This window comes from Canis lupus, chromosome 30 (assembly GCF_011100685.1).
Source record: "Canis lupus familiaris isolate Mischka breed German Shepherd chromosome 30, alternate assembly UU_Cfam_GSD_1.0, whole genome shotgun sequence".
NCBI classification, from domain to species: Eukaryota; Metazoa; Chordata; class Mammalia; order Carnivora; family Canidae; genus Canis; species Canis lupus.
In genome coordinates, this window is record NC_049251.1 from 26,981,004 (window position 1) to 26,994,871 (window position 13,868).

The 13,868-nt window shown below is 45.2% G+C and overlaps 1 long non-coding RNA gene across 1 annotated transcript; it reads left to right on the plus strand.

Moving 5' to 3' along the window:
- The first annotated feature begins 313 nt into the window (after positions 1–313).
- LOC111093399 lies at positions 314–3,820 on the plus strand. Its single transcript, XR_005381371.1, has 3 exons — positions 314–467; positions 1,599–1,692; positions 3,357–3,820. It is a non-coding gene; the product is annotated as an uncharacterized LOC111093399 (long non-coding RNA).
- The last annotated feature ends 10,048 nt before the right edge of the window (positions 3,821–13,868 follow it).

The following is a 13,868-nucleotide window of genomic DNA, read 5'->3' on the forward strand; positions in this document are numbered from 1 at the left end:
ACATTTAGGAGAGTCCTCCAGGAAGAAAGATACCTGAGTTGAATTTTAAAGTGAGCAATGGCCAGTGAATGGGAAGGACCAGAGGAAAAGGACACCAGGAGAAGGACAGCCAACGTGAGAACAAGGCACAGAGTTAGAATGTAAAGCCCACCTCATAATCTTTTTTACCTCTACACTCTTGGTGACTCAGAATCTAAAAAAAATATAACTTTTTAATAAATGGCCACTAGATGAATGGATGAGGCATGCCAGGAACTTCAGGAAGTTCCATGTTGCTATGACACCAAAAAAGTGAGGCAGGTGGACATGATGCCACTCAGGTGACAGGGCCAGGAGAGGAGTCACACTTCAGGCCATGGAAGGCTGTGTATATTGTTCAAAGAGGCTTAAACTTGATAGTACAGGTCAAAGATTCTTAGAGACTGGCCTCTAGAGTCCAGTGTCCTCTCCCCTGAAGTTTAAAATTTGTAAGTGAGCAATCTAAAAAATCCAGTAAGCCAAGTTTTATGTGTGAATTCAACTTCTATCAGATTCTAAAAGGAGCTCATGACTCCAAACATGCATAGGATAGCTGAAAGAAGGGGTGAAATATGTTTAGTTTGTAGGCCAGAGACGGCCAATGTGAGATTTATTATTTATGTGGATCCCACTGATGTATGAGAATAGGGACTTTGTCTTTTCCACTGCTGTATCTCTAATACTTATCACCATGTTTTATACAGGATAGATATTAAATAGGGAAAGAATGACAGCTGTGTGGAGTGGAGGATGGGCTTGAGGGCACAAGACCGGAGGCACGGAATCTGTTAGGAGGCTGTTGGAGTAACCCTGAATGGAAGCAGGGGAGGCTGTTGGTATAGAATAAAAGTGACATATTTGAGAAATGTTTTGGAAGTAAAATTAATAGGATTTGATGCTTTACTGGGCATAGGAGGTGAGGGGGAAAGAGTAGTTAAGGACGATTCGCACTTTTCCAGCTTGACAGAGAGCTACGCGATGGTGCCATGGACAGAAATAAAGGAACCAGGAAGTAGAGTATGTTAGGAGTGGCTGGTGGTTCGTTCTGTTGGGCTGTGGCCAGCAGGAGCGGCCAAGATGACATCCAAGGGAAGATGCTAAGTAGGCAGGGCACAAGAGGCTGAAGCTTGGAGGTAGGATTTAAGCTGGAGACAGACACACCCATAGGGATGAGAATATAAAAGTATTGAAACCCTATGAGTGAATGAGGCCACGAAGGGAGAGTAAAGAGGGAGCAGGCGTGCTATTAAAAAAAAAAAAAAAAAGAGGAAACAAGGTAAGGCTAATCAGAGTGGTGAGGCTGGGAAGCCACGGGCTGCATTGAGAAAGCAAGACTTGAGCAGAGGCCTGATGGGAGGGAAGATGTTCTCCTGATTGGTATCTTGGAGAAGAATGTTCCAGAGAAATGTAGGTGATTAACTAACTCAGTTTGCCAGCACTGCAGGATTTTCCAGGATATGAGACTTCAAGGGCTAAAACCAGTACTAACACCAAGGCTCTCAAAAGTAAAACCCTAAGAAAGAAAACAGCTAAAGGCCCCAAGGCAGGAGCATGACTTGTGTGTGCCCAATGTGTTCTAGGATGCCCGTGGGCCAGAAGAGAGCAAGTGAGAGGAGAGGAAGAAGCAGCACAAGCCACAAAGTCACCTGCATGCCCAGTGTATATTGAACCCAGGTGTGTGTCCGGTGTACATACTGAGTACAAGGAATATACCCAATAATAAGATAGGGGAAGGTATAAGTTTCACTGTGATGATTGTCCGACAAACATACCTTTCACAGCAACTTCATCATGTTGTGCCCACCCCAGACTGCCAGGTAACAGAGGCGCCCCTGGCCCGCCCCCATGGGCTGCACACTCCAGCCGCTGCCCCTTTAATGAGACTGCTATCCAGCCTTTCATTGGCTTCCAGCGACAACGTCCTGAGCAGCACGACCAGCCCAACCCAGAGACAGAGCGGGACACTGCCTGTTACAAATTCATAATCATACCACCCCCACCTCCCACCCCAACCCTGGCAGATTCCATTCTACCATGTTCCTTTGCCCTTGGGGAGAGACAATGGCTTCCTCCAAGGGGTCTCCAGACACTTGGTGACCCAGTAAGACAGCAATGAGGAAGGTTCCTTCTGAAGATCACAAGATTTCAAATAAGCCACTGAAATAATGCTCACACATTCTCTTCCATTTTATAATATATAAAGATGTATATGTGGAACTGACTCCTAATTAATTAATGAAGTTTGCTTCTTTCAGAAACACCTCATAGAGCATGGAGCTGGTAAGGAGAAAGATAGTGAGGGGGCTCCCTAGTGTCAGGAGATTAGGGAATTCTGGGTTAAAACTTCAGCTAAAATGAAAATGTGTTATCTGAGTAAAGCAAATGCATTAGGCTATCATCATTTATTAACACTTGAGTGTAAATGAGCTGGTGAGATTAGCTATTCAAAAGCCAAAGATTTGAATGGCACCAGGAGAAGAGAAGGAGGGTGACAGGACACCAGGAAGAGCCAGGACCGTCCAAGAGCCAGGACCGTCCTACACAAAGAACGGAAAAGAGGCATGGATCCAGGAGTCAGAGAATCTGGTGTCAGAGGTCCATGAAAATAATCACAGGCCACAGAGCAATTTGACATTCTCTTCTTCCTTTGCCTTTCACAGCACAGGTTGGTGAGAGTTCTAACTGTCCTCTAAAAGGTAGCACAAGGAGAGCCAGGTGCCCTGGGTTCAAAGCCCAGTTCTGCCATTTGACTAGCTACATGATTTGAGGAAACTCACTTAACCTCTCAGGGTCTCCCTATCCTAAAAAAGGAGGTAACTATAGTGCCAACCTCATAGGGCTTCTGTGAGGATTAGAAGAGCTAAAGCATGGGACTCTCTTAGAGCATACTTGACATAAATGTTAGCTGTTACTTTATAAATGAGGATACAAGGCATAATGAGGTGAAGATATTTGGCCAAGGTCACCAGCAACAAAATAACAAAGCCTAGATTAGGAGGCTTCATCTTCCCTGAGAAAAGGAGTCATCTAGGAAACTTAGCTACAGAACCCTGATTCCCAGGCCCCAACTGGGATTTCTGATTGGATGGGGCAGGTGGGGCAGGTAAACTGTAGGAGAGAGTAAGAATCCGGAGGGAATGGCACTCCCCAGGTGATTCTGATGTAGGAGATCTGCAGGGGGCATTTGGGGAACACTGGCTTAGACTTGGAGACTCTTCCACGTGTACTTGGCATTGTCCAGGAGACCACGAGGCCCAGGCAGAGCCCTTCTTTCCAAACCCTGGACCAACCACGTAGAGCTCCTGCTCCTGACTTACTGTGTGTTTTCCTTTCTCTAGTTTCCAAGGGGAAAAGTGCTGCACAACCAATGTCAGAGCGGGGGGAGTTTTCTTCAAGACCAACAGCTTTAAAACCAAGCTCCACTTCAGAGTGGATTTTACCACTGGGGTCTGTAATGGAAATGCTGACATAATCTTAATTATGAGAGAGAATTTCTCTCGGATGGAAATGCGGTGACCCAGAAGACTCCATTTGCAAGTCCTCCTGACCTGTAAGAGGAGATGCCTGGTGGAATATTTTGGGTAATATATTATGCATCTACTTATCCTATGATCCCCATCTGTGGGCTTAGCAAGGCAGTATTTTGAAGAAAGGGAGAAAAAAATATGAACACCAGGCTTGAGAACACTCGCCTGGATCAGAGACCAGGGTGAGCTTTCTACTCTGCAGTGTTTTGCATTTCATATGAAGTGAAATCTATTTCAGGTGCTGCTGAAAATGCAGGAAAAGTACCAGTGACTGGAGTCCTAGGAATTAAACTGGCCTCAGTTCAGAGACACAGAGTGGTCTCACACCATCATTCCTGCATATTCATAATTCGCCAATGTGAAGAGGTCTTTGTTACTCAAAAAAAAAAAAAAAAAAAAAAGGAGGAATGAAGAAGAAGAAAAAGAGAGTAAGGGGGGGAAGTTCCTCGGAAAGTGTCCTCTCATACAAATTGAGGGGTTCCCTTCACCCCAGCCCCAGGAGGTACCTGTGTGTTGCCCACATCTGTCCTTTAGCATTTGACTTTATGTGAGGGCTGCCAGTTACTGCCTTGCTGACGTGGTGATGGTGTGGGTTCAAGGTTGAATCAATTACGTAGAAAGCCAAGTTGCTTCCCTGGAGAGTGGGGAGTATTTCGGTCTTTGGCTCTTGGCTAGGATAACCGGGCAGATCCCTAAGCAGGCATGGGTAGCCACTGTAACTCTGTTTCTCAATGGAAACCAATGAAAGTGAACTGGTGCAGCCACTCTGGAAAACTGTGTGGAGGTTCCTCAAAGAGTTAAAAATAGACCTGCCCTACGACCCAGCAATTGCACTGCTGGGGATTTACCCCAAAGATACAGTGAAACGCCGGGACACCTGCACCCCGATGTTTCTAGCAGCAATGTCCACAATAGCCAAACTGGAAGGAGCCTCGGTGTCCATCAAAAGATGAGTGGATAAAAAAGATGTGGTCTATGTATACAATGGAATATTCCTCAGCCATTTGAAATGACAAATACCCACCATTTGCTTTGACGTGGATGGAACTGGAGGGTATTATGCTGAGTGAAGTAAGTCAATCGGAGAAGGACAAACATTATATGTTCTCATTCATTTGGGGAATATAAAAAATAGTGAAAGGGAATAAAGGGGAAAGGAGAAAAAATGAGTGGGAAATATCAGAAAGGGAGACAGAACATGAAAGATTCCTAACTCTGGGAAACAAACAAGAGGTGGTGGAGGGGGAGGTGGGCGGGGGGTGGGGGTGACTGGGTGACGGGCACTGAGGGGGCCCCTTGATGGGATGAGCACTGGGTGTTATGCTATATGTTGGCAAATTGAACTCCAATAGAAAAGAAAAAAAGAAAGAAAGAAAGAAAGAAAGAAAGAAAGAAAGAAAGAAAGAAAGAAAGAAAGAAACCAATGAAATGGTGCCCCCCTGAGAGGCCTGAGTACCTGGAGTGTCTGGGGTGGGCTACAAGTAGCTGTAAGCTTCCATCTACATTCATCTAAGTCATTTCGAGTCACTACAATATGTACACATATGTACATTTCCATGAATGTTGACAAACCTATATACTCATGTGACAACACCCTAATCAGGGTAGACAATGTTCCCCTCCCCCTCCCCAGTGTTCCTCATGCCCCTTTGCAGTCAATGTCTCCAAGAGGCACCACCATTTTGGCATCTATCACCGTAGATGAGCTTCGAGTATCCCAGAGCAGCAGTACCAGTGGACTCATGCAGCATGTGCCCATTTTTGTTTGGCTTTTCTCATTCACCATAATGTGTTGGAGACTCAGGATGCCTTTGTGTGTCAGTGGCTTGCGTCAAACCACTTTTTCAATGTTGAGAACTCACTCAACGGTCCCACTGTGCACAGAGGCATTGGTGTTTCTGAGCAAAGAGAGCCTTGGCTCTGCAGGAGCTCCAGCATCTATAGCATCTCTTCTGGTTGTGGAGCTCAGGCGGTCCGAGGGAACCCTGGGGTTCTCACATCTTCTCCATCCTTCCTCCCAGCTGCTCCACAGTTCTGATGTAGGGCAGGGATTTCCTAATCCCCAAAAAGTTTGCCATAGCTGCCATGGGTGAGGTGGGCAGAAGAGTCTAGAAGCCCCGAAGAGTGAAAGCTTTTCTTAGCTATGTGAAGAAGGAGGTGGTGGGGCTGAGGGAGGGCACGTTTCCGAGGCCTCCAGAGTCTCCGTGCTAATTTATCCTTCCTCTCAAATTGCCTCCAAACTTCGGTAATAAGCACACTCACAGTTCACTGATGAAATACATTCTTCCAAAGCAATTTTAAAATAATCGTGGTGTATGTGAAACCTTTAAAAAAAAAAAAAAAAAAGGAAAGAAAGAAAGAGAGAAAGAAAGAAAAAGACAACCCTGCAGCCAAGTCATCCTCAACTGAGCGGCAACGACAGAATTTCATAATTAGGAAATGTGGTGTCATTTCTGAACATTATTGCACCTTTGAAAAACGGTATCAAACTGAGGACTGCATATTTGATACCCGATTGATTTCAGATTTCAAGTCAACTGCAGCAAAATAATGAGCTGCCTCTGTCGTGAACGGCTGACTCCAGCTCAGAGGGTCTGGGAGGGGAGGCGTGGAGGGGTACGAGCCCCAGCGCCCCGAGGCCTCTGAAATGGAGCTGAGGGGCCACTGGGCTGGGGGGCATGCGGGACCCCCACTGCCTCTTGCATTAATGCTTTTGCCCAAAGGGTTGTATTTGAACTCAGGCTTTATTTCAAACGCACTTCAATTCTACTCACCAACCCCGATGCTGGGAATCGGGAGGATCAAAGCCCAGGACTGGAGCTGGCACGCAGTTCCCCCATCACTTCAGGGCAGGCCCGGGGGGCGTGGGGCCCAGCATGTGGGCTGTGATGTCACCCACCTGCCCCCTTCACTATCCCGGTGGGGGTCTCTCACTGCCTGGGTGCTCCACAGCCCACTGGAATTTCATTCATTCAATGAGAGCACCTTGCACCTGTAAAGGGATGGCCTGTCATTATTGCCAGCATTGTCCTCAAAGCCAGGATGCCCCCAAAGCATTTCTGACATCAGGCCCCTAAGGCCCTGCTGCTGGGGGTGACAGTGCCCTGTGATGCCACCAGTTCATGGGGTTACAACTGTTAGAAAAGGCTTCTTTCCCTTCACCACGGATTTGCTTCCTGTTAGCTCGCACCCACATCACAGCTCCTCAGAGATCTGAGGACGGTTCTGAAGTCCATGGCACGTGTGTGGGTGCCAGGCTCACACAGCCTCCCGCTCTCACTGTGGCTCTCTGATCTGGGGGCTCCCTCCAAAGCCTTGGGTAGACCCCTGGGCACAGTCCTCAATCAGCGCTTGGGATCCCTCACCCTTCGGGGTGGGGGGAATCACTGAAACGTGTCTACACCAATTCCCCGAGTTTCTCCAAAGCTTTAAACCAGGTCACCCACAGTGGGAACTGGCTGGATTGTGGAGGCCGAGAAAAATTAAGGCCTTTCCACCTCAAGTTTAGCATTAGCACAAGTACAGCCATCTTAGGCCCCTGGGAAGAAGAGCTGAACTTTACAGGAAAAACTGCAGAATGTCCTAGGCAGGGAATCCCATATCATAAAGACAACAGAGCTCAGAATGCCCTCAGCAGAGAATCCCATATCAGATCCTAAGAAGCTCCCCCACCCTTTCCCGCATATTGGAATGGAAAAAATTCCTCCACCCCTTCTGAAGATCCCCTAGACCAGCCCATAAAAAACCCAGCTGTAACCCACTTCGGGGTCCAAGCCCCTGCTCTGCTGTGTGGAGTATACTTGGACCCAAGCTCGAGCTTGTAACCCTCGTGTGTTTGCATCGGTGTTGGCTCCGTGGTGGTTTCTCAGATTCGCAATCTTGGGCACAACATGGATAACACACTCTGTCCTGGCCGCCTTTCCTTCCCTGCCTCACTTCCCCACATCCCTTCCAGCATTTTCTGTACTTGCTGAATAAAACACATGTCCCACCCCTTGTCTTGCTGTCTGTTTGGGGGGAAGCCAGCGAAGGCAATGCCCTACTTAATTAAGTTCTCTTCCCCCAGCCGAATATTCCTGGTGCCCATCTCTTATTCCTCATGCAGCACCGTTTCCAGGCCTTAACCGCCGTGGCCACATTCTCACTAGTCATCTCCCTCGCAGAGGTCTCTCTACCAGGTGGTGCCTGGGACAGGATGTGACACTCCCAGAACATCTGTCCAACACACTGCATGTCCCATGGTTTCTCTTGACTACACTTCTCCTCCAAGCCTTACAACTACATTTGCTTTCTCATATTTTATCTTATAAACTCCTTGTCTTCTGACTCCAACTACTACTACACCAGATTTGTTTTACTTTGAACTAGGGTAAACAAGCTCTCTGTGTCTTTATCCAGACATTTGATCTAATTGTGAGCTAGGACGGGCTCAAGAGACATGACCCCACCACATATTACGAGAGGCCTTCGGTTGGCAGCAATTCATTAATCACATCCTGCGAGGACAATTGACCAGCTCATGACACATCTAATTGTTACCATCAGATCCACATTTTTTGTATTAGACCCACACCTATCACAAGAGACGCTGCAAAGGCTCTACTGAAAATCAGGCCCCTTGTCTAAAAAACTAGAATAGATCCCAGAATCTTCCATCATGCCCCCTGGTCCTGTCCCCACTTCCCTCCCTGGGCCACACGGTATCATCATCTCACTCAAGCTGGGCCAACCTGAAAACCGTTTCTCATCTTTTTGGTTCCCAGGTTCTGAAATGTCTCTCTAGATGCCCTCTGGTAAGACAGCAACTGCTAACCTAGGAGCCGACCTAGAGGCTGGAGAGCAGGGGTCAACAAACTTTTTCAACAAAGAGACAGGAAATACTTCAAGCCCTGCAAGTCAATCTCTGTCACAATTACTCGACTCTGCTCTTCTCATACAAAAGTGGTCACAGAGTATAAACAAAGGGTATGGCTGCGGCCCAGGAAAACTTTATCTTTGGGTATTGAAATTTGAATTTCATATCATTTTCACATGTTGACAAATATAATCCCCTTTTTTTTTTGATGCTGTTGTTTTTCCCCCAACCATTTAAAAAATCCTTTCTTAGCTCACAGAACAAACAAAAACAGCTGGAGGGCCAGATTCAGCCTGTGGCCATAGTTTGCTGCCCCGCTTTAGAGAAAGAATAAGCACAAGCTTCGCTAATGCACGGAGTCCCATACTTCCAGCTGTGGGATCTTGGGCAAACCCCTTAGCCTCTGCCTCTGCCCAGCTTCCAGAAGGGGTACTATGGGGAATGAGTGAAGCCAAGCCTGTGCTCAGGAGTGCATTTGCACAGGTGCAAGGTATATCTCAAACCTGATACCCCGGGCTGGCTCTCACTCTGCAAACCTTTCATTTCTAAATGCTGAGACCAGAGGCTTGTAATTTATTTTAGAAATTGGCTGGCAATTTATATCCAAGATGCTCCCTGTGTGAAAAGCTGAATACTAGCCTGCAACCCTTTGGTTCCTTCTGGCCCTGTGTGATCTCTCTAAAATCCTGACAGGAATCCAGCATCTCCAGGAAGTTCCAGTACCCTGAGCTGAACTGGTCTCAGCCTCCAGCCTTAGCCTTTTAAAGGTGCTTGGGTCTTTTCTTGTCTCCAGTCTCAGTTCTCTCTTATACATTCAGAATTTATCTACTCCAGGTTGGAGATCTTTCTCCTTGGCAAAGAGAGAAGACAAGTGCCCTGTGCTCTGCTATATTCTGTGCTCCACCTGCCTACTACACAGGACCATGGACTTTAGGTGGCTCTACAGCCATTTCCCACCTAATCCTTCCTGGGATTCATCCTACAGCACAGCAGTGTTCTCATATTTGCCCTTGGCCTTATGCTCCCTGGGATAGATACGAATGTTTCAACTTAGTTAAGCTATAGGGCCCAGTTGTTTGATCAAATGCCAGTCTTGATGTCACCAGGAAAGTATTTTTTTAGATGAAATTAACATTTAGGTAGTAGACTTTGAACTAAGTAGATTCACTTCCATAATGTGTGTGGGCCTCATCTAATCAGTTTGGCCTTAAGGGCAAAGACTGAAGTTCCTCAAAGTAGAAGGAATTCTCAAGACTGCAGCATTAGAACCCAGTCTGAGTTTCCAACTTGCAGCCCTTCAGAATCTGGACTCAAGACTGCAAAATCAACTCTGACCTGAACTTCCAATCTGTCATCTTGCTTTATGGATTTCAGACTTTTATCTGAGCTGGCTCCTTTGAAAAAAAAAAATAAAAGTGTATATGTGTGTGTGTGTGTGTGTGTGTGTGTGTTCATCCCATTGGTTTTGTTTCTTTGGAGAAGGCTGACACACTCCTCCCCTCTTTGGTGTGGCTATAGAGGCTTCTTTATGAGCCTTTTCCACCTGTTTCTTTTGGGTCGCTTATAATCACATAGACAGAATGGCATTGGGAGCTTCCTATCTCTGTAACCAGTTTTATCTTTTAAGGCTTTGGGGGGTAAGAATCACCCCTCCACTCTGACTCTTTGGGAGTAATGCAAGGATGATGTTACCCATTCCACTCTCAGCTTCTCTTCTCTCGTAGACAAATTCCATGACAGGGGCCACAGTCCTCTGGGGATTTGTCTTTTCCTACCCCAGATAGAGTCCTTCAGGTCCCAATTAACCAGTTTTCCTCTTTGCTTTCTCTCCCTTTAGAGATGAAATTGTCAGCAAGGCAAGACAAGACATTATCTGTTTTTAGCTGCCTGAGACTCAGGCTGATGGCCAGATGGTTGAAGTCTTCCTTCACTCCTGGATCCTGCCTCCATGCCAGCTTTGTGTTAGGTCTTTAAAAAGTACTATCCATATAGTCCTAAAATAGGACTCCTGTTGCCCTCTCCACCAGCACCCTCCCTCCCTGTTGGGATTTGCACTCCAGTGAAAACTTGCTATACTCCCATTCCCCTTCTATGATTTCCAGTCTATTACTATCAAACATATTATATGATATTCCTTCCCATTATTATATTTCATTGCTGAGTCCCAGGATCAGAGAATCTCAGGGTGAGTAGGGGGCTTATAGGTCACTAGAACCTAGGACCACATTTTCTCTATAAAAACTCCATCAAGAAGTTTAAACACCTTCAGTGACTAGAAACTCATTTTCTGTCACCATGGGTGGCCCTTTCCATCTTTCTTTTTTCTTCTTTTTTACAGCTTTATCTCACCAGGGTGTGGCAGTGGTGACACAGCTAGGGAAGCCCGCAGGAGGGCAGGCAGGGTGCTTACAGCTAGACCAATTAAGCCAGGTTTTCCGAAATGAGTGTTTTGAAACCCAAAAATGAATAGAGAAGGTAAGAAAAGGATGGAAGCCTTTTTGTATGCTTCCCCCATAACAAAATCTGGCCAGGTTTCTACCTGGCAAAATCTATGAAATTTATGTTCCTTCTTGCGACATTTTTTTCCACTTTGTGACTCAATCCCTATTACTGCTATCTCTCAGGTCCTTCAGATTTTTCCTGCCCCTTTGCACCATTTCTTTAAATATAAGAATATGGGCAAAGATTTTTAGCAAGCATGGTACCATCACATGAAATATAAAGAAGAGAGAGAAAACTGCAATGAATGAATGGTTTTTACCAAATCAAAATTAAAACTTTATTTGAAAAACAAAAACTATAGTATCATAGATAAGATCTAGTGCTCAAGTGTTTGTATGTCTTATAAAAATACATTTATAAGAAAAACACAAGTACTTTATAGACAAACTAGGCAAAGGATACAAACAGAAGAAGAAATTTAAATGGCCAATAAACAAATGAGAAAATGCTTAAATTCAGATCAAAAAGATGATCATCGAAAATGCCTGTTCAGGAAAATATCACTTTGCACTCATAGGTTTGGCAAATGGTTTTTTGAAAATAATAACATCCAGTAATGGCATGGTTATAGAGAAGTGGAAATGAAAATAAAAAGTGGTAATTTGGGATGTTAATTTTTGCAACATTTATGAAGATCAGACTTTAGATGAATTCTGGTCCACACACCCCTACTTAGAAGACTGTATTCAACAGAAATATTTGTACACATAAGTAAAAAAAATGTAAAAATGTTTAATTGTGGCATTGTAACTATAATGATTATAATAATGATACCTGAAGTAAGTAAATCACCAATAAGGGAAAGGTAGAAAAATTATGCAGTATTCCTACACTGGATGCTATGCGGAAGTTAAAAGAACAAAGCAGATCAATATCCAATGATCTGGAAAGAAGGTTGTCTATATATACTAAAAACAAAACAAAAACAGTTGCGGACCAAACGTACCGATGGATTCCATTCGTAAAGACACGTCTGCACAGACACAGACAGAGATTCATCTGCATTACCTGGATAAAGTCAAGAAGGGTCAGCCCCAAACTGCGTTAACACTGGATGGCCCAGGTGAAGGCAGGAGAACTCTCTATGTAAATCACACCTACCATCTCAGAATTGGGATTATAGGCCATTTTAATTTTGTATGTTTTCCCACACTTCTCAACTAAATATTTTTTTAAATAAATATTTTTAAAAAAATGTCTTGACCACAGCATCTGGCATAACACAAGTGTTCAAAGACAGTAGCCATTATTTTCATAGTATTATGTACTGCACCTAGTACAGTGTCATTCTTCTATACCATTCATGCAGCCCGATGTTGTTTTCTAGACATTCCTCTCTTCTTAGAGGCAGAGGTAACTTTCCCACCTGTCTCTGAAGACTCTTAGCCTCTGACTTAAGGTGTTGTTTCCCCTTCTCCTGCCCTCATCACCCATGTAGTTGGTATCACTCCTTTTCCATGTATTAGAAGAAATGGAAAATAATTGGTGGATCACTTACCTTGATAGGGTCTTCATGCCATGTCAGAGACATCCTTTAGGAAGATAGCTGCATCCCAGATGGGCTAGGCCAACACTATCCAAGGCAGCTTTGAAGCCTTAGGAAAGCCAACCACTCACCAGTTTGGAGTCTTGCTTCAGAGGTGTCACTGGGCACTATAGCGATCAACACATTCCAGTTTGCCAAGACTTTCTCCAATTTAGCACTAAAAATTCCACATTCTGGGCATCCCTTCCATCTCATGCAAACTGGGGTGGTTGGCCATTCTTTTGGATACCTATTATGTTGGGCTCTGTGTTCAGCATTGGGGATGGGTACAAAGATGAACTAGATACACTCTCAAACTGCCAGGTGGCCTTACAATGCTAGCGAGGACAGACTGGGGAACAACCAACCCTATCCTGATGGGATTCACCAAGTGGAGGCATGGGCAGCATGCCCTGGGAGAGAAGCCACAGGGGGACTAAATGCCTTCTAGGATCTGGACCCAATGTTCTCCATGCCATGGGAGCACTTTCATGCTGGGGGCACGTTTCCAAAGGTTCAAATTCTCTTTCCCTGGTCTGCACTATGCCATGTTCTTGCCCACCTCCAGGGCCCTTCTCCATGGCACCTTAGGACTCTTGGAGAATGGCTCCTCCAGTCAAGCCAGTCACTGCCAGGGGGTAAAGAAAAACAAAGGTCAGGCCCTGAGGGCTGCTGGAATAGTCCCAGATTTCTGGGTCTCTCTCTGAACTAGATAGCTTTGAGGGCTGCCCTAATGATACTGCCTTAGTAGACTGGTTCCGAGCCCCAGAATTTCAGCTGACCCAGACACTCTTTCTTCCCTGGGAGCACAATTTATTCATTTGCACTACTTCCCAGGACTCAAGATCAAGTTTCTTTAAGTAAGCACAGTCATAGCTATCACCCAGTCCTTAGAGAAAGTCTTCCCCTGTGTTTGCTGCCCCTCTCCTTGGCCTTCCTCATTAGCAGGTGTTCTCAGTTCTACCTTCCCATTGCAGTTACATGGAGAGTGTTTTAAAGACACTCACTAATGCTGCTTCCCCTCCCCTATCAGACCAATTAAATTTGAATCTCAGGAGAGGGGCCCAGTCATCGGTATGGTTTAAAAGACCCCTGCCAGGTAACTCTAATATTGAGCCAGGGCTGAAGCTACTGGACTAAAGAGTAAACCATCCCACGTGTGGTACATTTAATGCCATAGGGTAATAGTTAAGCACCTCAGCCCCTCCTACCTATCAACTAGATATCTTTGAATCAATTAAATAGAGCTCTTCTATAAAATAATTTAGCCATACCATCTGAAGATAGAAAGGTATCACAGATTTACAACATATATGGAGAGAGAAACATATGAACCTACAGACAGACGCAAACAGAGATGTTACAAATTCCATTCTGAAGTTCTAGTGATGAATCCGGTAAAATAGTACAAAGAGAACTGGTATATAAAAGAAGTTAGATC